Genomic DNA, 15,361 nt, shown 5'->3' with positions numbered 1-15,361 from the left:
GTGGAGAGAGAGGTAAGAGACAGAAGTCTGGGAAAATCACAGAGGGCTTTGAGGATTGTCAAATTTTCAGTTCAAGAACAAATTTAATCCATTCTGGATAAATAAATTGTGATATCTCCATACAATAACAAGGAATGAAGTTCTAATATATGCCACGACACGGATCAACGTGAAAAACGTTATGCCCAGTGAAAGAAGCCAGACACAAAAGACCACATATTACATAATTCCATTATATGAAATATCCAGAATAGGCAAATCTATATGGACTGATCAATGACTCACCTAAGGCTAGTGGGGGGGTGGGTTGGAGGGCTACGGAGAGTGACTGCTAATGGGAATGGGGTTTTTTTCTGAGGTGATAAAAATGTTCTGGAATTAGACAGTGGTGACAGACACATAGCTCTGAATATACTAAAAACCACCGAACTGTATACTATATAAGGGTACCGGTACACTTTATAGTACATGATTTATATCTCAATAAAACTGTTACAAAATTAAAATCAATCTATTTGAGTATCTATGTTTATATAGAATTGAATACCTAGGCTAATGTCCTATACGTAGTTTTCACCAGACATACATATTAACTATGTATAGAAGATATCACATATGCACAAAACACAGAACATAATAGCAGAATGAAATTTTTTAAGTGTAAGATTCACTGCCTTAGAACTTTCCTAGAAGAAATGAATCTGCTATCTTGTTAACACCTCAAATCAGGTTCACTTCAGGTATTAAAAAAAAAAAAGTAAGTGATAAAGTTTTATGAAGCTCAATATCTGAACACGAGGTAAAATTGTTTAGAATTAGGTGTTAGTGTCTTTTATATGGCGTCAGGCGTATTTTCAAATGGCATTGCTTTTGAAACCCAGGGGTGCTACGTTCCATAGCGTATGTTTTCTAAGACCACACAAAAAAAGACCAATCATACATTTTCAGATGCTGGGTTTTTTTTTGTATTGGTGGTTCATTTATTCTTAATTACACAAAGTGGGCTTCATATGAGTACTTAATCTGTCTGCCTGAGAAAGACTCGAAGACTTTAGAAAGCTCCCAATTTCCTCTTCTGAGTCATACTTACTATAAATTTCTGATTGTGTGCTTTGTTATACACAGGGAACTTAGAAAAAACTCAAGTATAAGCAAAACTTGACTCATGATAAGTAAAAATCTACCTTAAGCAAAAGTTCATTTTAAGAGTAAAAGCAAATGAAAAGAAAAAGCATATGAAAGTAAAAAAACAGAACTGCATATAAAACAATAAAAAGCTTACCAATTTTGCACCATGTGCACGTATTCAAGGCACAAACAGGAGGAAAATGCCTCATGATGTGCAGACCTATGGACTGCTGAGATGACCTTAACTTCTAAATCTGAATGTTTGCCTTCTTTGTCATAAATGAAACTATCACTTATTGCATACCTATTATTTGCCAGTCATAAAAAAAAAGCATTTCTCTCTTTTTAAATTTGATTCATTACTTTGCACTGTGATTTCTCCTAAAACGGTAACTTTAGTTACAAACAATTTTCCAGTGAACTTGTGCAAGTGCCTCTACTTTCAATTTCTACTACAATGGTTAAACATTAATAAATACTGATTAAACCACATTAATCTGCATCCAGTTTGCTTTAATAATTTGAGATTCTTGCCATCTAGATAATGATCTCTTTCCGTCAACAGAAGCGCGGTGATGTATACCTGCATGAGTTACCATTCTGTATTAAATAAAATAGCAAAGAATACTTAAAGGACCACAGAAGCAAATTACTGAATAACTTATGAATTGTTCTTTCCCTAAAACTGAACTCAAATATGGGTTTTCAATCTCCCATAATTATGGGATTCTAGCTAGAGGTTGATTTTTACATTAAAAGAAACTGCTGGGGCAACGGGGTGGATGACTTGGTTCAACCTCTGACTCTTGGTTTCAGCTCAGGTCATGACCTGGGGATTGAGAGATCAAGCCCCGCCTTGGGATCCCTGTTCCTGCTCAGTGGGGAGTCTGCTTCTCTACCTCTCTGCGCCCCCAACTCTGTGACTGATCTCTCTCTCTCTCTAAAATAAATAATCTTTAAAAAAAACCAAACTGCTAAAATGATGAAAAGGAAACCAATAAGGCAATAAAACATATAGTTAGTAGTTATACCGAGAATACTCTAAAATGTATTGGCAAATTTAATTCTAAATATTAATTCAGGGATTATCCTGATCACTACATGGAATTCTAGAAGCTAAATCCATTATCTGTTTTTCTCCAGGTGCTGGGAGGAACAGTGATTTATTTGCTTGTCAGAAACAGTTAATATATTACCTGAATTATAGACTTTTATTAAAAATCAGAGATCCACCAACAAGGAAATTTGTTGCTCAAACATATTTGAAATTAACTACCAAGTAACTTATTAGGTTTCGGGGCAGAATAAGACTATTTCCACAGAACCCAAGTCACGCCTCAGAAAGTTCAAGGAAGGTTTATTTTTTTACTCCACAGAGTTCTAAGTATATTTTATAAATAGCTGTAGAATTTTTTATATAAACATTCAGATTTCCCACATTCCAACTCCCAGAAACTAGGTTTTGTTGATCAAGTATTTATTAAGACACATGGGTAAATGATTTGGGGAAAGAAGCACACCTCACTAAAATATTTTGACTATCTGAAGAAGTGCTGCACGCGCATGCCCATGTGAACATTGTGCAATGGTGGCGGTGGGGAAGTAACATACACCTGCTATAAACAGTTCAAAAATTATAGGAAAGCATTCAGAAACAAACAAACAAAAATATTTGTTAATCCCGACATCTATATATATTATCCTTGTGGAATACTTACACTTTCAAAGGAAAGCCCCTATCATTCAATATATTTTTATGTCAATTTCTTGATGCATCTGGCTTCATTTCTTTATGATAAAAGCCAGAATAAAAGTAAATGGTTTTTTTCCTGGATTTCTCATTCTTAGCAATAAAAACGGATTTAGAATTACTTTAAAGTTGTAAAGGTGGGACTGCTGCTATTAATTGCTACTCATGAATGTCAATACCCCTCTCTAGCATTATCTAAAAATATATTTTATAATAGAACCACATATGACAAGGAAAATGGGCCAATGAATAGAGCAATTCAAAACCAGAGTTACTGAATTTCAGCGCTGGAAGTGGACTTGTGGACTATATGAGTCTAATTCCTATTTAAATGGAAACCTGATTGTGACCTTACCAGGATAGAGTCCCTCTTTTATTCACGTGTGAATCCTTTGTACAAAGCCCAGTATGTGCCAGGCACTCTATAAATACATTTGAAATAAACTACCATGTCTGTTGGATGAATGAAATTCATTTTAATGTAATAGTTTATAATCTCGGAAGCAAAGACTTCTGGCTCTGGTCCTTCTACAAAGAAATGGCTTATTGTTCATTTATATATTAGTAATGAATAAAAGCCTGAATGGGAGATCATGCAATGGCAGTTTCCAACTAATGGAAAGGTTGAAATCCAAAAGTTTGTATGTAAGTAGATTCATCTGAAGTCACAAAGCATTTTCCCATAGAAACGATGTTGTACATAATGGTTTACTTCTCTGGCCAGCCCACAAAAGCTTCCTTAAGTATAAAGTTCCAACAGACTAATCACTATACAGAAAAATGCACCATAGGAAAATGTGTCCAGTACCCAACTGTGAGAGTCATCCTCTTGCCGCTGCCCAGGAGGCAGGTTCCCTTCAGGATTTGAAAACTGGGGGGAAGAGTAAGAAATCAGACCAGGGTAAACTTGTCAAGAATGATACTGGAAGAAATAATGGTTTCCTCCCATAACCTCCTCTCCTCACTCATTGACCAAGCAAGCACATGTGTCTTCTATACATCAGGTCCTGTGCTAGGCAATGCGGGGGGGCGGGGGGGTGCACAACAAAGACCAAAACTGACATGGTCTTTCTACCTTGGGAGCTTATATTCTAACAGGGAAGACAGATATTGAAGGGTTAGAAATGAGAATAGGGGTACAGGGGAGTGGGGAGAGTTTGATGAGCAGAAAAGGAAAAGAATATTAAAAATATGATATACCATTTCCCTCTCCTTCCTTCATCTGCATTCATTTCATCACTGGGGTGAAAGGAGATGAGGGACAGAAACAAACAACTAAAAAGCAGATGCGGGGAGATGCGGGGAGAGCTTTTATTTTCACCTCCCTTACTTCCACCCCTTTTTACAAATCCCAATGCCAACTAGCATAGGGCAGATATAACTGGCGTTGACAAAGGCACAGGAGTGAACCAGCAAACACTGGGGCTGCAGCAGTAAACAGAAAAGGCCATGGGTAGGGAAATCCCATCACTCTAGGACAAAGGAGAAATTGTGCTGTGATCAGAAAGGACAAGGTAAGGCCGCGTCTCAATCAGGAAAAGGCCGTCCTGCTCAGGGCCCATGCAAGATGGACTCTGCTCTGGACATACAACCTTACAGATATTAAAATCCATTCCAACACCTCTCCAATTTTCCCCATAATTTTCTGTAACCCATTCATGAACACTTTTAATTTTACTCCCATGCCTGTGTAGTCTAAAGAGGTTCTCTAGAGAGGGAAGAATTAAATAAACTATAAATAGCTAAATTTTAATCACTCATCCTTCGTCCTTTCTGAAGTTTAATTAGAAGGATGTTTTAAGGTGACATAATGCTCAGTTGATTTGCAAAAAGACAAACAAATAGCACAAGTGGTTGGAAGATTTCACAAGGCTGCATGAGTAGGAAGGAAAGTAGACGATTAGCTTCTACGTGGGCAGACATAAAAAAACAGACTGATGGGGAGTCAATCCAAGTCATTCCTGAAGGACGATGGCCTCTAAATAAAACAAATGTGACTCCAGAATGAGGATAGGGAAAACTCTAGTCCATCTGGACTGTTCACTATACAGGTGTGGCCCCAACAACTACCAAAGCATTATTTTAAAAAGGAATGAAAAATTTAAACACAAAATTGCACATGTCTTTTGAGGATGAGAACCTAAAATCCAGGGTGGTGTTTCCATCACTGCCCTTCATGGTGGATTAACAGAGATGGGTAAGATTCAGAGAATATTATTTCAAATTACAAAAGGCCACCATAACTTCCTGCTTGGCCAGTTCAACTCAATGGCTATTTTCCACCTCATCCTACTTTGATTCTTGAAGCACCTGACTCCCGACCACACCCTCCTTCTTAAACCATGATCTCTGGCTCCCCTAACAAGTCTCTTTTCTGAATCTCCTCCTACCAAGGGAAAATCACTATGTCTTTTGCTGGTTCCTCTCCTTCTGATCCACCTGCCAAACTAGTATTCTGTAAGTCTCATCATCCCTTCTCTCGCCCAACAAACTCTTCCGGGATGACCGCATGGATGCCCAAAGCACCCAGGGACACTTATACCCTTCTTGTTCCTGAATCTGCAACTCTAGCCCCAGTCACTCTCCTGAGCCTAGAAGGGTCTCCCAACTCAGGATAAATGGTTAAGTGCTGGATTAAGGGAAACAATGCAGAAGCACCCATAACAATTTCTGGTTTAAATCAGGGAGGCCAGGGGCGCCTGGGTGGCTCAGTCGGTAAGCGTCTGCCTTCGGATCAGGGCGTGATCCCGGAGTCCTGGGATCAAGCTCCATATCAGGCTCTTCCGCTGGGAGCCTGCTTCTTCCTGTCCCACTCCCCCTGCTTGTGTTCCCTCTCTCGCCGGCTGTCTCTCTCTCACTGTCAAATAAATAAAATCTTTTTAAAAAACCAAATAAATAAAAATAAATAAATAAATCAGGGAGGCCATATGGGCTCTTTCACAAAATTTCTGTGAGGGGGAAACCTGGTACAATAGAAAGAACAGGGTTCTGGAACAGACACAAATGAGTTTGAATTTCAGCACTGACATCTACCAGCTACGTAATTTGGGGAAGTTACTTTGGAACACCAGTTACTTTACCTGTAAAAATGGGGGTAGTAATGTCTACTTTTCAAGGTTGTTGTATGGATTAAAGATAAAATTTAAAAACAAAAACAAAAATACCACCACCAAGCACATCACAGCTGTTTAGTAAACAGAGTGCTTGCTCTTATGTCTGTGGAGGCTGCCGATATGAGAATACTGAGAAATTATGGGTTTTGCTACGACATTTTCTCCTCATACCTATTATTAGCAAACATTTTAAGTTCTGTAGGAGGGTAGTTATCCTTATTTTCAATCTTCTACCTCTACCCCCAATATGCCTGGAACAGTACACATACAGGATTCTTTTAGGATGTCCAGCATCTGAACTCCCCTCCCCATGTTTGGAAAATCATTAACCCTAATACTACAAAAAGAGAAAGTTTCAGGTAGCTGCTTTCTTAGCTTCCCTGCAACAGACTGCACGTATACAATCAGGTACACTGGTTTCACCAAACAAATTCATTCCAGATTTCGAATCTCAAGAAATAAACACTATACAAAATCCTAGTCTGGGACTGGGGCAGCAAATGCAGCTTCCAGAGGTCGTAATGGCAGTGTTCATCATCTAGTGTCACTAGTGTTGGTAGTATAAGATGCAGGGCCTACGGTCGTGGCCTGTGAGGCAGGAATGATCTACTGTGTCCTGGTCCAGGTCAGTGGCACTGCTCCTGACTGACGAGCTCCCAAGCCAGGTCCTCCGCTTTCTCAGAGAGACTGTGCGCTACCTAATACCTTTAATAAACCTCTTTTCTGATGAAATTAGGGTTTCTGTTGCTTACAACTAAGAATCCTGACTGATACAGCAGGTCAGGTAACATTTCATTACTCTTTGTCAAGGGCCACTGCAAGATTTATAGAGCAAACAAATACAGTGAGATCCTCCGTGTAAGTCAGGGGGTCAGAGTGAGCTGCTGAACAAGATGTTCTTGACCATTTCTGAAATCATTTCTTAAAAGGAATAACAGGATGAATACAGCACATGCTGTTTCAATAGGAGAATCTAAAATATGATTTCTTCTTTCCTATCAGACTGAGAGATGCAGTACACTAGCTATCCTCTGAAAAACATTCAGTTAACTTTCTTGTCTGCTCTAAGGTATCACATTGCTCAAGAAGTCCAATCACGCCCTCTAAAAAACTTGAATTTTTACCCTGCTTAATTATTCCCAAGGAAACCATGATGTCATTCCATTAAGCTGGCTCAGTCAGTAGCATTACCTTGCGTTAGTCTGATAGAGAAATCTCAAAAATATGCATCCTTGGGGGAAAAGACCAGGTAGCAAGTGAAAATTGTAATTTTTGGCACTGGCAATAAGCACTCATACGTCATCTTCGATTAGAATTGATATTTCTCCTGTAATAATTTACCTTCATTCACCTTGGATAATACATTTATTTCCCCCTAGTCACTATAACTAAATTGTACAGAAGTTCATATTAAATTCTCCTTTTGGCTTACTATCAATAACTTTTGCCACGGCACTTAAAAAAATATTTTCAGTAAGACCCAAATTGCTGCAGAAATCACATGAAAAACAAAACTCTGGCACATGAAAAAAATTCTTACTAACAGTAAGCAGCAGGATTCTGAGAAAAAATCAACTTGCAAGAAAACTTTTTTTAGCATGATGGCAAGGGTTTGGGAAAAAGGAACTTACAGGAAAAAGAGTTTGTGTTGCCAGTTATTCATTCACTTTTTTTTTCTTCTATTTTTGCAATATCCAAGTAGAATTCCTTGTCCTAGACCTAATTTTATTTTCCATTTTATCCTCTAAAGGTCTCACAATCTTCTGATTATAAACTTCAGTAATTAACCATTGAGAAGATGGTAATTCCATGGATGTAAGTTTTAAATATTCAGTTCAAAAATAAAAAATTAGAATAAAAAATATATTTCTGATCTCAATAAAAGCAAATTTAAAACAGCAAAAATAATATTAAAAAAATGTATGTGCTATATATGGGATGGTTCTGTCCCTCATTACTTCAGACTAGCACACAGTGGTGAATCTACCCACACAAATGCAGATTCTGTCTATAAGACATGATTCACGTGAAGTTAGATCATTTGCACAAGGCCACAGGGTTTTATGCAACATTCATAAAAGAGCCATTTCCTCTTCTGTGCTCTGAAGTCATTATTAACCAGAGATACTAAAAACTCAAGCAGGCTGCAACCTGCCGGACCTACAGAAATGAGAACCTCTTTTAGCACACTTCAAACTAAGCACTGACTCACGAGGAAAAAGCAGGTTGCTGTTAAACTGAGATCTTCTATGTTAGGGTCCCCAGTCTGTAGGCTCAAAGAGAAGCCCTGAGATTGGAACAGGTGAGAGAGTGAGAGGCTGAAGCATATACCATGGCAGGGGGACGTCGTCACCGCCACCACCGTAAGTTTAACTAGCACTCTGTGGCCCTAGGAACCCCTGCAAATCTCAGAGTGGCTCTGTTTGGAGGAGAGAGGCATTCCAGGAAAGACGTCACACCCACCATTAGATCCCAGTTTCAGCTGGTGTCTAATGGTAAGTGAACACGAGAAGGACATAGGCAACATTGAAGAGGGACACACAGCCCCACAGAGGTTTGGAGCACTCCCATGAGATATACACATAGCTTTCACAAAAGTAAACAGGTAAGGACAGAGGATGCTTTAGAAAACCCAGGAGTCCTATAACTGGGGATAAGTTAAACACTGTATGTCAGTTTAACCCCGTACCATGCAGCCATAAGAAATGCTCATCACCAAGCACATGGCAATGTTTTCTCGTTACACACTGAGGGAGGAGGGGAACAAAACTCATCTAGTTACCTTCCTCCTTCACTGTTTTCATACTGGGCACAGACAGATGGAAATGGTTCCACCAGTCTGGTTTGTTGGTTTCTGCTTATGCACAAAAGTCATTTTGTGCAGCCACAGTCAACATCTACTTTCAGTATCAGACATTTTCAGTATCAGGAGGGATGGCACCTGGAAAAAGGAGTAGTCCTCTGGTCAGGCATTACTACAGTTTCATGTTTATTTCCTGTTACCCACAAGAAAACGGAAATGGCGCGAAAGGAGGCTGACCCTGGGGCACCTGACAGCTGGGGCCCTCTGCTACATCACTCCTCAAGTACTGTTTAACTTGTAATGGCATTTAAAATGTTATCACACATTTACTTAGCTCTGCAGTTTATAACAAACCTATCAAACAGGACAAACCAGTCTGGATTATATAATATGTAAATATGCCAGGGTGCTGGGGAGCACGCTGAGCTGGATAAGCTAGAGCAATGGCTAAATGAGCCAAACCCTCACTCTACCTGAAGGTAGCCTCTTCATTCACATTTCATGGCTAGCACTTTGTAACTAAATTACGGAGAACACAACAACCAATGAAGAAGTTACATGTATCCCTACAAATACCACCTAGTATGTCACTAAAATTAATTAAAAGGGACACAAAAGTCAATATTTACATTTCATTTAGTTTTTAAAATCTGATGTACCTACTGAATAACTCATATTTGGACCTAAAAATATTAACACATTCTAAAGACACTATCAGTGATTAGTATGTTTTACAAACACATACACGCAGGCACGCACTATCAGCTTAAATATGGGCCTGGGGCCAGAACTCAAGTTTCGCTAGAGTTGTTAGAGTACTTGAATAAATTGTTTGTTTCAGGTAAGTACTTGTTTGAGAAATAGATTTTATATCTACCACCCTCAGAGATGTTAAATATGTACTAAAGTGAACTGGTAATATTCCATAAGTATTCCTAGAACACAATAAAATGACAAAACAGAGAAGCTCCACAAACACAAATTCAACATTTTATGATAAAAATATAAATACAGAAATGATCAAAGGTATTTGTTAACCCTATACTGCTTCATGATTACAATCACCTATACATTTTTTCTTTTAAGCAGGCTGTTACGAATCACTAAGAAAAAAGCTATGAAGACTCAAAGATATATTTATGTAACTGGTTAAGAGTAGATAGTGATTACATAAATATATAAATCACACACATTATTCACAAAATTACAAGTAAGTCAATGAAATTCAACAAAAGCTAGACGGAATTTAGTAACTTCAGTCTAGAAATTTAAAAGTACATATATTTATATACACATATATAATTGACATATAAAATATAAATAGATATGCTCATTACAACACCTGTTAAAAATTTAGGGCTTGATTTAATGTACTAGAGTTCTTTCCTAGGTTCTCATTTAAAAAAACTTTTTTCTTTAAATAGCTATAATCGAATTTGTTCTTTCCCATTTTTGATATACTATATTTGTGTGATTTTAAAAAGTCGGTCTTAAGTACCAACTTTAAAGAAATAAAGGGAAAAAAAAGCTCCAAGCAGGAAGAAAACTCTCTTTCGGAAAGTCCATTAAATGCACATTTGACATATTACTTCAAAATCTTAAAGGAGCAGTGAGAGTTGGTGTCATCAGGCTGTATCTTTCTATTCTACCGCATAAGCAAGAGGCAGGATTGCAAACTGGCCGAAACTATGGAAACTACCACACAGTAGCAAGCACCCATGTTTTCAACGGGTTGTAGATTCAAATGCCCCCTCAATACAGTGTCATTCCATCCTTCACTGTAATACATGTGAATAGAAAAAAAACAATTATGGCAAACAGTTTCTGAAAAAGCTCCCTGGCAATTCTGATACTCCCCTGACCTGGGCCCCAAAATAAGAACTACAGAACTAAGCATATGTGCTGCCTCATCTTCTTACCCTTAAAGTCTGCTACATCACAGTATCCGAGAACCTGGTTTCAGCTATTATTTCCTTAACTAGCTTTGGAGCCCCATGTTGTGGTTTCAGCCAGAAGGTATCAAGGCAAAGTCAAAAAAGTATTTCTGGGCACAGTTACAGGCTACAAAACTAGAACCTTGTAAAGACCATTTCTGTGCTCACAGAGCTGAGCCAAGCTGGCACCTTTATGATCTGAGCATCCACTGGGTAGGAGGTGACTCTACAGGCACCCTAGTTTATCCTGTCTGTCCTGTTCCAACCATTTGTGCTTGCACGATAAGCCTGCAGAAGTTGTTCTCCAGATCGGCTCATGGAAAGAGCTTCAGGACTAATTTTGCAAAGACCAAAGACAGGCTGAGTAGGAACTCAATTTAATCCGGGAGAGATTATCAAAGGTATTTCTGAGACAAGTCCTAAAGTACATATTAAAACAAAACAAAACAAAAAAACCAACAAACACAAAGGTGGTGGGGAGAGATCTCAAATTTCTGCAGAATTTAAAAAAAAAAAAAAGTTGTTCCGTTGTGAGAATAAGGGAAATATCCTAAATAGCAACTTCTAAAATGTTTCGCCTCCAAGAAACAAAAGTAAACATTTTACAGGCTCAAATCTGTATGCTCGTCTCAGAAGTTCCCATTGCTCTTTTGGCAAGCATCCAAGCAGCCTAGCTTAGCTGGCAAATGTTCAAATACAGTTATTCAAAATATGCTAATGAGGCTAACAGGGTGCTTCCACCATGTAACCCCACCCTCCCTTTCTTTGTGCGAAGTGAACCTGTGCAGGTTAAAACAGGCGTGCCAAACACTTGCTATGTGAGATTACTGACTGCTGGCTAAACCACTGCCAATTTAAAAGCAGCATTTAGGGAGAACGGCTTGTTCAAGTGTATGCTGTCTTAAAAAATGCCTATTGTGAGGTTCACTCCCATTGCCATGTATCTCCACGGGTATGAAAATGTAAACGTTAATGATTTACATTCTCTAGGTACTACATTCAAAGTACCTTAAAGAGTCCAGTACTTCACAAGTATTCTTTTTAAAATAATTTCCCAGTGAAATATTTTTCATTCTGCCAATAAAGAAATGAAAGCAGTGGTCATGCATTGTTTAGATAATAGTAACTGGAATCAGAACTCAGTTATTTTGTCAGCTAATACACCTATTCAGCAGTATCTCTTTAGCCAGATATCACGTATTCCTTCTGTGCACACAAATCACAGAGCAACTAGCCCCCGTCATCTTGGGTTTGTATATATTCTAAAAATCTCAAAATTTCCCCCACAAAAATCAGACTAGCTTAAAATTTTCATTCTTCTTTCCTCCTGCCTTCCAAAAAAGCATTTAACTTGTTTCTTCATCCACACAGACATTCCACACATAGTCTGAATTTTAAAACTCAGGCCATACAGCTTCATTTTCGGTAGAACAGAAAGTGCGGTTCCAAAATCATCTCAACATTGCCCAGTCCCTAAATTTGTCCCCAGTCACCAGACCTTACACAGGAAGTCAGGATCTAGTATCTTCAGTTTAAAAATTAAAGGGAGATTGGAAGGAAGGTATAAATGGGATTACATACTTACCCAGGGTGACTCATTCTCATATGCTCAAGATTAAACTGAACACTGACTCTAGATCACGAAAGAATTTTTCCTCAGGGGCAGAAAGGGGCATGGGATTTCCAAATGTACACTGAAGTAGGATCTTCTGTGTGGCTCAGCTGAGCAAATCCCACATAATTAACTTCCTACTACAGAGAAGGAGTAAACATAGGTGAGGTGCACAACCTTTCCAAATGGCGCTGGTAAAGCCCCTTCAGATGTTTCCCATGCTATAAAGATTAGACAGACAGGCAAGAGAAACTGGGGTGGCACAACACTGGGACTATAGTGAACATGACTGAACTGTGCACTTAAAAATGGGTAAGACAATAAATCTTACACTATGTGTTTTTTAAAATTAAAAATTAAAATTAAAAAAAAAGAGGGATTGGGGTGAATTTACCATATTGCCACTGCTCTGAGGGACAACTAAAATGCTCTTAGAGTGTCCAACTGCTCAAACGTGAGAAATCACAACAACCTACTGAAAACAGAGGGGGAGAGGGCAGACTGGGAATAGCACCGGTCTGGATTGGAGCTTGTTCTCAAGTCCATGTCTGCCTGCTGAAACCAGCTGGCCTTGCACTCAGGGTATTTCCTAAGTCCAACTGCCTACGGCCTCATTTTTTCTCATTACGAATAGGAAGAGTAACAGAAATTCTTATGCCTTTCATTACTTTAAGAAAACCTGGTCTTTATCTTTCTTGAGTCATCTTCTTCTCCCTAAGGTTTTCAATAAAAATCTCAAAGTTATGAAAATGTGTTCTGCTTTGGAAATACATGGTTTAGAAACACAAGAGATTCTATTTGAAAAGATACATGAATGTTTTCAAGGCTAGAACCTTATTTGATAGATTAAATATATTTCAATATCCATGTTCCAATTTCCTTTCATAAAAACATGGGTTTCTTAACATATACTATTTCTCCAACTTAGGAATAAAAACCAATTTCCTCAAAAATTAAGTATGCACAAAATCTATCATAAAAGAGTATCATTAATTGCTTAAGACTCATTAAAATTAGTAGGGATTAGTAATTAATAAGGATTAAAATTAGTAAACATTAAAATATGTGTGAGTATTAAAAACTATACCTTAAAAACATATAAATAACCGAAGGACAAACATACTAAAATATTTTAAGTCAATCTATGCACTTTTCCTATTCAAATATAAGTAAATATTAAATTATTATAAGGCTAAATATGTATATTAACTTTAATGATAAATCATTTATCATTATTTAAAAAATATTTCCCTTTAGTAACTATACAAAGGGCAATAAATTTGCTTACCTAAGATTTTATAACTTACTTTCCAAGTTAAACCTAAACCAGAAAATTTTAAGTTAAAGTACTCCCACTGAAAGTTTATAAGCTATGTATTTTTTTATGCTGCCCTTGTAGGACTACTTAATGTTATGGTTCTCCCTAAGAGCATTCATCCTTGTTTTCAGCAAATATAAATATTCATTGGAAACATCTACTGCTATGTTAAACAACACATGGACTGGAATAAATTATAGAAAAAATCTGAAAAAATAGTTAGAAATATTAAGAGACTCATCAGAAAAGGAGGTTTACCAAGTATATAGTTTAAAAAGTACAGGAAGGCGAGAAAATAAGGTCACCTGGAATGAAGAGAGCAAGTCGTGAGCCCTGACTTCAATTCTTTGCACAGAGTAGAAGTCACAGGAGTCTCGCCTTTCTTGGTTGCCAGAGTAAATGGTAGAAGTTGGTTCTGGGTCTCCACCACATCCAGCAACAGCCCTTCTCCTCACTTCAGGAGCCAAGTGATTTACTAACCAAACTTACTCGGACTCACAGTGCAATGAGAGGGTGTGGTAGACACTTCATATAATAACAGTAATGATACTCGACACTTATAAAGCAGATGTGGAGATTTTCTAAGATCTTGTGAGCAGATGGGCAGAGTACTTAAGAGGCTGAAGTATTCCTGGGCAAATAAATGGAGAAGGGAGACAGCGTGAAAGATGGAAAAAGGAAGGGGGGGGAGGAAAGATTAGCAAGCCAGTCAATATGATACCATAATGGTGAAAAGTTTTACAAAACAGTCTGGGTTCCTAGCATAGAAAAATGAACACTCCGACACAGGGATGGCTGGAGCAGAGTAAAGAATGATTTAGCAAGGGGCGCCTGGGTGGCACAGCGGTTAAGCGTCTGCCTTCGGCTCAGGGCATGATCCCGGTGTTATGGGATCAAGCCCCACATCAGGCTCCTCCACTATGAGGCTGCTTCTTTCTCTCCCACTCCCCCTGCTTGTGTTCCCTCTCTCGCTGGCTGTCTCTACCTGTGTTAAATAAATAAATAAAATCTTAAAAAAAAAAAAAAAAAAGAATGATTTAGCAAAAGCTGACAGCCATCATTTTGTAAGTAATTCTCCAAAATGCTTTTAAACTGGGGGGGGGGGGGGGCAGTGTCAAGAGCCTTCTGCATTGTAACTGAATGGGATCGTAAAGTTCCCTAAAGAACTAATATGCCAAAAAACAGACATAGCTTTCTAGAAATGGAGTAAGTTCAGTAGGCAGTTGGAAATAAAATGTTTACTTTATTCCTTTGCTAGGATTAAATAACCACTCCCACCTAGTCCACTTCTTCCAGTTTTCTAAATAGAGTCTGTCTTGTCTGTTTGTCTCTCTTGTTCTTTCTCTAAAATGGATTAAAATCAAAGTTTAGGTTTAAAAAGTAGATTAGGATACACACATTAAACACAGACACACACAGACTGAAAAACAAGAGAACTTCTTTAGTCGAGTACAACTGCTCCAGTGCTCTTTTATAAATCACATGTCAACTAACCAAAATTAGGGTGAACCAGACATGAATAATAAAGACAATGGGAAAGAATACTTGAAATTTGAACTATTCTAGGAAATCTGGACCGAATTTTAATAATATGTTCTCAGATCCAATAACCAGAATAACCAGAACTTCTGGTGAAGAGCTAATCCTTCTTCACATCCTTCCTCTTTGTCTTAAGTCATTCATAAACTCCTGATGCAGGAATG

The 15,361-nt window shown here is 38.0% G+C and overlaps 1 protein-coding gene across 6 annotated transcripts in view; it reads right to left on the bottom strand.

Annotated features, from left to right (window-relative positions):
* The window catches only part of GAB1 (GRB2 associated binding protein 1), a 123,410-nt gene that overhangs the window by 92,406 nt on the left and 15,643 nt on the right, over positions 1-15,361 (bottom strand). The window contains exon 1 of one of the 6 annotated variants that reach the window (XM_048212145.2): positions 1-15,361. This exon is cut by the window's left edge and continues 12,966 nt beyond it. The exons of the other annotated variants lie outside the window; for them this stretch is intronic. The gene's annotated coding sequence lies outside the window, so the exon portion shown is untranslated. 6 annotated transcript variants of the gene reach the window in all.

This window comes from Ursus arctos, unplaced genomic scaffold, assembly GCF_023065955.2.
Source record: "Ursus arctos isolate Adak ecotype North America unplaced genomic scaffold, UrsArc2.0 scaffold_11, whole genome shotgun sequence".
Taxonomy (NCBI): domain Eukaryota; kingdom Metazoa; phylum Chordata; class Mammalia; order Carnivora; family Ursidae; genus Ursus; species Ursus arctos.
This window is presented reverse-complemented; position numbering and strand designations above follow the sequence as displayed.